Source organism: Giraffa tippelskirchi, chromosome 9, assembly GCF_054371585.1.
Source record: "Giraffa tippelskirchi isolate mGirTip1 chromosome 9, T2T-mGirTip1v1.2.pri, whole genome shotgun sequence".
Taxonomy (NCBI): Eukaryota; Metazoa; Chordata; class Mammalia; order Artiodactyla; family Giraffidae; genus Giraffa; species Giraffa tippelskirchi.
In genome coordinates this window covers 105,959,262-105,967,602 of record NC_137283.1, presented here as the reverse complement: position 1 = coordinate 105,967,602, position 8,341 = coordinate 105,959,262, and the positions used below count along the sequence as shown (strand labels likewise).

At 38.6% G+C, this 8,341-nt stretch overlaps 1 long non-coding RNA gene across 1 annotated transcript; it reads left to right on the top strand.

Annotated features, from left to right (window-relative positions):
• The first annotated feature begins 2,380 nt into the window (after nt 1-2,380).
• On the top strand, nt 2,381-8,072 carry LOC145521718 (uncharacterized). Its single transcript, XR_014065624.1, has 3 exons — nt 2,381-2,460; nt 6,791-6,852; nt 7,771-8,072. It is a non-coding gene; the product is annotated as an uncharacterized LOC145521718 (long non-coding RNA).
• The last annotated feature ends 269 nt before the right edge of the window (nt 8,073-8,341 follow it).

Sequence of the window (8,341 nt, the reverse complement as noted above, 5' to 3'; positions counted from 1 at the left end):
GAGGCAAATCCAAGTAGTCTCCAGTTGTAACTTGGGGCCAGACGCGGAAGGCTTAGCTCACTTGAGTCATTTCATTCTTGCCTTTCCCAGCTTCCCCTTCCCAGCATTTCTGATCCCACAAATTTCTAAGAATACACTCCCTTTCCCCTCCTGAAGTAGCAGGGAAAGCAGTGCTGCATGGATGGGCAACAGCAATGTGTATGTTGTACATATAGTTTGTTTATTGAGTGGCAGCATGGTTAAGAATTCAGGCTCTACCCAGCTTCCCTAGGTCCCTGCTTTGTGATTTTGGGCAAATTACTTTCTGTACCTCTCTTCTCCCATCTGTGATATACAGGTGATAATACTAAGTTCCTACCTCACAGTGTGGTTGTGAAGATTGAATTGTTTTAGTTACTAAGTTGTATCCAACTCTTTTGCAACCTCATAGATGTAGCCTGCCAAGCCCCTTTGTCCATGGGATTTTCCAGGCAGGAATACTGGAGTGGGTTGCTCTAGCCTTCTCCAAGGGATCTTCCTGACCCAGGAATCAAATCCGTGTCTCTTGCATTGGCAGAAGATTGAATTATGTGTTTTAAATGAGTTCAAACCTTAGAACTGGTAAGCACCCAGTAACTGTAAGCTATTATTCATAACTTAGAATAATAAACTATTACTCATTGGGAGGACTGATGCTGAAGCTCCAGTACTTTGGCCACCTGATGCAAAGAGCTGACTCACAGGAAAAAACCTTGATGTTGGGAAAGATGGAGGGCAGGAAGAGAAGGGGGTGACAGAGAATAAGATGGTTAGATGGCATCACTGACTCAATGGACATGCTTAAGCAGACTCAGGAAAATAGTGAAGGACAGGGAAGCCTGGCATGCTGCAGTCCATGGTGTCACAGAGAGTTGGACACAACTGAGCAATTAAACAACAACAATATTATTAATAATAATTACAGCTTCTTTATTACCTAAAATACACTTCATTAAGAAATGATGGAAAGGGGAAGCTGGGAAAGGCAAGAATGAAATGATTCAAGTGAGCTGAGCCTTAGGCCTCTGGCCCAGAGTTATAACAACTAGAGACTACTTGGATTTGCCTAAACTAGTATTCATTAAGAAGAAAATAATGATGAAAGCTGGGAGCTATTAAAATTCCATTGATTGAAAATAACGAATAGAGTTTTAGAATTGCAAAAGACCCACGAAATGGTTTAGTCCATTGGTTCTTAACCCAGTAATATGTATCAGGATCACCCATGAAGTATTGTAAAGTCACACTTATCCAGACTCTCCCTTCTCACTTCTACCAACTCAGAAATACCAAGTTCTAATGCCTTTTTCTCTAAAGAACCATTAAGCTAATTCAGGTCTTTAGACTTTATGAGGAAATTGAGATTTAGAATAAGTAACTTGCCTAAAACCCCAAAGAGTAAGTGGGATCCAGGTCACCTAGCTCCTTGGTAAGTCATCGTCCTATTCTTCCATGTTGCTTGCCAAATACTGACTTTTAAAGAAATTAATATGGGAGTTTATCCTTTTCTCAGTAATATCAGAAAGAATAATATAGGTTTTAAAAGTATACTTTTTCAGCATTTAATTCAAAACAAAATTTACTTCACAATTCATGCCAAGGACTACTACATGTTTACAATAGAATTTAAAGTGAATTTTGCTGTGCATTTCATGTGGACATTAGTTTTTGCCACAATGCTTGCTGCTAATTAGTATAAGGAAACACTGTGTGTGGCAGAGAGCTGCTCAACTCAACCGCACAGACTGATAGGCAAACAAAACAAATGCTTGATAAGGAAAGGTAGCTGTAGGCATTGAACTCTTTAGAGCTGTCAATAATAAAATATGCATTTCTGATAATTAGGATTTTTTTATGTTAAAATTTTTTTAAAAAACCTTTGTGAAATATTCTTGGAATTTTCCAGGCTGTGAACAGTCAATGTAGGAAAATCAGTGGTTATTAGGGTGGTGGTCTTCAGTGGCTAAGTTGTGTCCGACTCTTTGTGATCCAGTGGACAGCAGCACACCAGGCTTCCCTGTCTGTCACTTATTAGGTACCATTTTCTTATTGTAGCTTTACTAATTGGTAGATTAAAAATCTAAAAAATATAGCAAAAATTTTTTTCTGAATTTTTGTATTGGATATTGAGTACTATGATATTGGAGTTATATCTCTTAAAAAAATTTTTTCTCTATCCATAATATAAAGGAAAAAAATACATTAGAACTTGTATGTAATCTTGTGCAAAAGTATGAAATAAATTAAGGAGACAAGGCAGAAGCAGAAAATGGAGCTCAAATTAAATCTCTCAAAGCAAATTGATTTATATTTCACTATGTTTGCAATTATAAATTTATTTCCATGTATGTGTTTCTTTGCTAGAAATGATAAATGGCTGCCAGCCCAACTTCTGATTCTTAGGCAACTCCATTCTACCAACAAACCACTCACTTTGATTTGGTAAATGCTATACATAAGCCCCTAAAGAAGTCTACTATCCCAGATCCCCATCCACTTATTATTAACCTATTATTGTTTCTACTTTCCTTTGCCTTGCTCCATACCATTTGCTCTACACATTGTCTCAGGTTTGGCCTTTGGATCTTTTTAATTGATGCTTGTGTTTGGCCTCCTGGCATTTGACTACAACATGATCATCTTTGGTTTTAGACTCACCTTCTAGTTCCAAGCACCAAGATTTATATCCCTTGATTCCAGCAGTTCAGGAATTCCTGATGCAGCCACTGGCTGCTTTCTATAAGGGATCGGTCCCAAACACTAGCCCCATATTATAAACATCCATTTGTGCAACAGATTATAATTACCACTACTCTGTGTAAGGCACTAGAGTAGTTTCTGGGAAATACAGAAAATTAAGTAGTAATAGAAAGCTTCTTAATGCTCTTGAAATCTGGTAAAACAAATAATACAAGCTATTAATGAAGTTTAAGATAGTATGTGTTCAACTCTTATGAAGTGTTTATACAAACAAGACATTAATTTTAAAATGTTCCGAATAGAAAGATCCTTAACTCAGTAGTTAACGGGTATGTGGTACAAGAGGGCATGACCAAAAGAACCTAAAATGTGAGTCATGGATTAAAAAGGATTAGGAACACTGACTTCCCAGGTGGTGCTAGTGGTAAAGAACCTGCCTGCAAATGCAGGAGGCGTAAGAGACCCAGGTTTGATCCCTGTGTTGGGACAATCCCTTGGAGAAGGGCATGGCAACACATTCCAGTATTCTTGCCTAGAGAATCCCATGGACAGAGTAGCCTGGCAGGCTTCAGTCCATAGGGTCACAAAGAATCAGATGCGACTGAAGCAACTTGGCAGGCACACAACATACTGACAAATACTAGACTTTGAAGGTAGAGTAGGGTAGAGTATACACCATGGGACAAACACATTTCAAAAAGTAGAACCAAACCAATAAGAGCAGAAAAGGTTTTATTGAAAAAATCTTGTTTGTCTAGACAAGGTTGACAGTATAAGTAACAAGTGGAAGAAAGCCTAGAAAAGTTGGTTGAAACCAGATTATGGAAGGCTTTGAATACTGAGGGGTTTACAGTTGGCAAGCATGTTTTGGGGAGTCCGATAGTTTTAAGCAGAAAATGATGATCGGTTTGATTTAGCATTGCTATACAGGAAGGATTTGGTAGTAAGGAGGTAGACAGGCAGAGACTGCAGACCAGGAAGTCAGTTAGGGGGCTAACACATACACTAACCTCAAGTAAGGAGGGCCTGGAGATGATTTCATTAAGTGCCTGTTTTGAGTCCAGTGCTGGTAATACAACGGAGGGCTAGGTCCTTGTCTTTAGTCTCATGAGATATTGATTTCTTAAAGGCTCCTAGAGGGGTCTCGATGCAGACTTTTGGGACCACTTCTGATCCTTGCTAGGGAATTAGATCCTTGCTAGTTACTAGGGAATTAGATCCTCATTTTACAATGGAACATATTCTCTACCTTCTAAAACTACTTTTCCATTTTACGAGTCTGCTGAGCTAAAAGTATCCCAACCGCTTGCATATAAAGAGAAGTAATTTATTACTTAAAACAAGATAAGACAGAAACACTACACCGGACAAGGCAAAGAAGAAAATGACATGTCTTAAAGAGATAACTGAAGATTATGTGAAGATGAGGAGAATGAACTGGAGGTTAGATTAGGGGCAAGAAAACCAGGTAAGAGGTTGTTGTAGTAATCCGCCTGCTTGATTATGAGGGTCTAAACTAAGACAGTAAGAAAGAAGAGGAATCTTTGTGGCTACTTCCACAATAATCCTTTCTATCACTGCCCTGGTGCAACTCAGGGATGGGTAAAGCACTCTCGTTTGGAATGAATCTTGAGCAGAGAGACTTAAGAACACAAGAAACACTGTTTACTTCTTCTGACTTAGAGGTAATGCTTCTGCTGTCAGGTGGTCTCTTTTCTTGTTCCTGTCTTATTTGGAACATGGTTTACCAGCCTTCACATTGATTCTGTGACCTCCCTAATAAATTCTTGTTTTGCTACAGTTAGCCCAAATTGGTTCCTAGGGCTTACAATAAAAAACCTCTAATTGACACTGTATATGACCTTTGAGGCACCTGTGGATAACCAGGTGGAGACTGTTAGTTAGAAATATGAAACTAGAAGAGTGGTTTTCAAAGTGATGTATCAGCATTGCCTAAGAACTTGTTAGAAATGTAAATTCTCAGGCCCACCCCAGACTAACTGAAGATGAAACTTGAGGAATAGGGCCCTGGCAATCTGAATATCAGTAAGCCCTCTGGGTGATTCTGATGCACACTATAGTTTGAGAACCAATTGAACTACAGCTTAGAAGAGAGTTTGGGGGTGGAGATAAAGGTGTGAGTCAAATCAGTGACAATTACTTTGTGGGGAGAATGAATAAACTCCCAGAAGACTGTAAGAGAAGATAAAACCCCTGAAGTAGATGAAACAGTCAAAGAAGTTGATAGTAGTGCAGTCCAAGAGTGGGGAATTTTAACGGAGGTGTCAGGTGCTATATAGAGGCCAAAGTGGATGAGGACAGAGCCAAAGTGATTGGACAGATCATTAAGAGGTTTTGGTGTCAATTGTGAGAGAAGTGGTGCAGATAACAAAAATTAGTAGTAAGAGAACAAAGGTAAAAAAAAATGATAATACAGGATACTTTTTGCAGTAGGTTAGGAGTGCAAGAAAGAAAGTTGGGGTAGATGTCTCAAGTTAACTATTGCTGAATAACAAACATTCTAAAACACAGTGGCTTAAGACAGTAATTATTATAGCTCAAGTGTCTGAGGGTTAGCTGATCTCTGCTGGGCTTGCTCATACATCTGAAAGCCTGCTGGGGCTTTCCTTTAGGCTGGGCTCTATGTCACATATCTGTCATCCTCCTGGGACTCTGACTTGCCTAAGCATGTCTTTCTCATGGAGATGGAAGAGGAGTTTGTTTTTGGCTTTTTTTTCATTGCAATATTTTTAAAATGATAGTACAGTTGGTGTGCAATATTACGTAAGTTACAGGTGAGCAATATAGTGATTCACTTTTTTAAAGGCTATATGCATTTATAATTATTATAAAACATTAGCTATATGCCCTGTGTTGTACAATATATCCTTGAAGCTTATTTTATATATAATAGTTTGTACTTCTTAATTCCTGACCCCATATTGCCCCTCCCCCCACCCTTTCCCCACTGTTAACCACTAGTTCTCCATATCTGTAAGTCTGCTTTTTTACTATATTCACTAATTTGTTGTATTTTTTAGATTCCACATATAAGTAATATACAGTATTTTTCTCTGACTTATTTCATTTAGCATAAAGTCCATCAATGTTGCTGCAAATGGCAAAATTTCATTCTTTTTTATGACTGAGTAGTATTCCATCATACATACGTACCACATCTTCTTTATCCATTCATCTGTTGATGGACACTTAGATTGCTTCCATGTCTTAGCGATTGTAAATAATGCTGCTGTGAACTTTGGGGTACATGTATCTTTTCGAATTAGTGTTTTTTTTCTTCAAATTTTTTTTTTTTTTCTTATGTGGAAGATGAGTCTTAAGAGGGCAAGCAGAAATACACAAGGCTTCTTGAGGTCTAGATTCCAAACTGACACGCTGGCACTTCTGCCTCATTGTATTGGCCAGGTTATGTGACCAGGCCCAGATTCCAGAGTTGGGAAATAGAAACCACCTCTCTAGAGAAATTGCAAAGTGACATGGTAAAGGCATGGGTTCACACAGGGGTGAAGAATTGGGACCACTAATACCATAGTAGGAATGACAGGAGCATGCTTGAAAGTAGAAACGAAGGAATATGTAGGATGAAGAAGAAAGTGAAGTAAGGAGAAAGATCAATACCATAGGTCAGAGAATTAACCTTTGAAATAAAGGAAGAATACTTCTGGGAATGGAAAGAGAGGAATTTGAATTCAATTTAGCAAATTAAATTCAAGATGCCCAGTAAAATTTAAACTTCAGGTAAACAATGAACAAGTATTTTTAGTATTAAGTATGTTCTGTACAATATTTGGCTGGAGAAGGAAATGGCAACTCACTCCAATATTCTTGCGTGGGAAATCCCATGGACAGAGGAGCCTGACAGGCTACAGTCCATAGGGTTGCAAAGATCCGGACATGACTGAGCACTCATGGCATGGCATACAATATCTGATAGGTTCTTGGTACATAGTTTGCTATTTTTATTAGTTTAAATACCATTTAAATATTTCTGTAATGCGGTATTGGGACACATTTACCCTAAAATATGTTTCCTTATTTATTTGAAATTCAGATAACTCCTGGCAACCTGCATTTTGACAACCCTACTTTGGATGAATTTTCAATAAAGCCATGGTAAGATAATCTGCAAAGGGCTAAATGAGTGCATGGGGGGATTTAATCCTGGAAGAAGCTTGGAACAGCTGCTATGAATGCTGTGCAGTGTCAGTGAAAGGACTGCTGAGCAGTAGTGAGGCCACTTACCGACCAACTGCAGGACTGTTTCTCGGGTCAGCAGTAATGCTTTGCTGCTGAGAAACAGTGGTAGCAACAGAGATCACCGGCGCAGGCAGCCACCTTGGTGTGCCTATGTAGGAGAGGCCTGGGAGGGGTTTGGGGCACAGCTGAAATGACTAGGGGTCCGGGTTGTTCATGGAAGCAGGTGAAACCAGAAGGTGAATTGGGAGGCAGAAGATGAAAATGGCTCAGAGAAGTGGAAGTTCACAGTGCAGAAACAGAAGTTTCAGTCTTGGAAGAATAGCTCTGTGATAATGGGGTTAAAAATCCAATTACATGAGGCAGAACTGGAGCTAAATTAAAAGCAGGAGCTCTGGAGACAAGATACCTAGCTTTGCATTCCAGGTGTGTGATCTTGGTCAAACAATTAAATTCCCTATGACTTAGATTTTTTTTTTTTGTGGTAAAACATGAATAATAATGGTTCTCACCTCATAGGGTTACTGTGAGGATTAAGTGAAGTAAACTGCACATAGAACAGTATGCCTTGGTGTTTGCTATCTTTTTAGTACTTTACATACCATTTACATGTATCTATAATCAATGTGAATAGAGACTATTATTTGAAAGACAAGTGGCAAGTATACATTGTGTGTTCTGCCTTCACTGACAAATGCCACGTCTGCAGAATACACAGTTAGCTACCTGTTGAAGTGGGAGCTCACGCAGCCTTTACCACTTAAGTTTGTTTTCTTTACTGTTACTACAAGAAAATAATTATCCTGCTCAAGTCATATCTGTCTCATTTCCCCCTAGGTGACCATGCTTGGGGATTTTCATAGTTTGAGTAATTCCCCTGAGCTCTGCCACCCAGCAAGTTAAAGAGGACAAGATTCCTCCCTGGGGATTGTAGTTCTTAGAATGTCAGCAGCTTGTTTTCATGAAGTCTGCATCCTGACCTGGCCTACTGTTAAGAGCTGTTGTGTTGGTGGTTTATGTTGTTTTTAGCTGTTTCTTCCATCTTTCACAGTTATTTGTGTATAAGGATTTTTGAAAAGTAAATGTCTTATGGGACTGTTTTGCTTCTACAAAGAAAAATTAAAACTGTTTCAAAGTAATTACTTGTGTGTGTTTTTTATGTTTCTCTTTTAAAATAAATGAAAGTATTAATTGATGTTGCCTGGAAAGAAAATGAAGACCAGAGAAGTGGCTATGCCCTTGATGTTTTAAAATAGGTAATATTATTCTCTGTTTGAATGGAGCCTTCTAAGGAATTACCACAGTCTCATACACAATCGACCTAAATGCATTCTTTATCTTTAAAAGGAAACAGAATAGGATCATTGAATAAATCACACGTGTTCACAGCCTTGTCTGGTGTAATCAT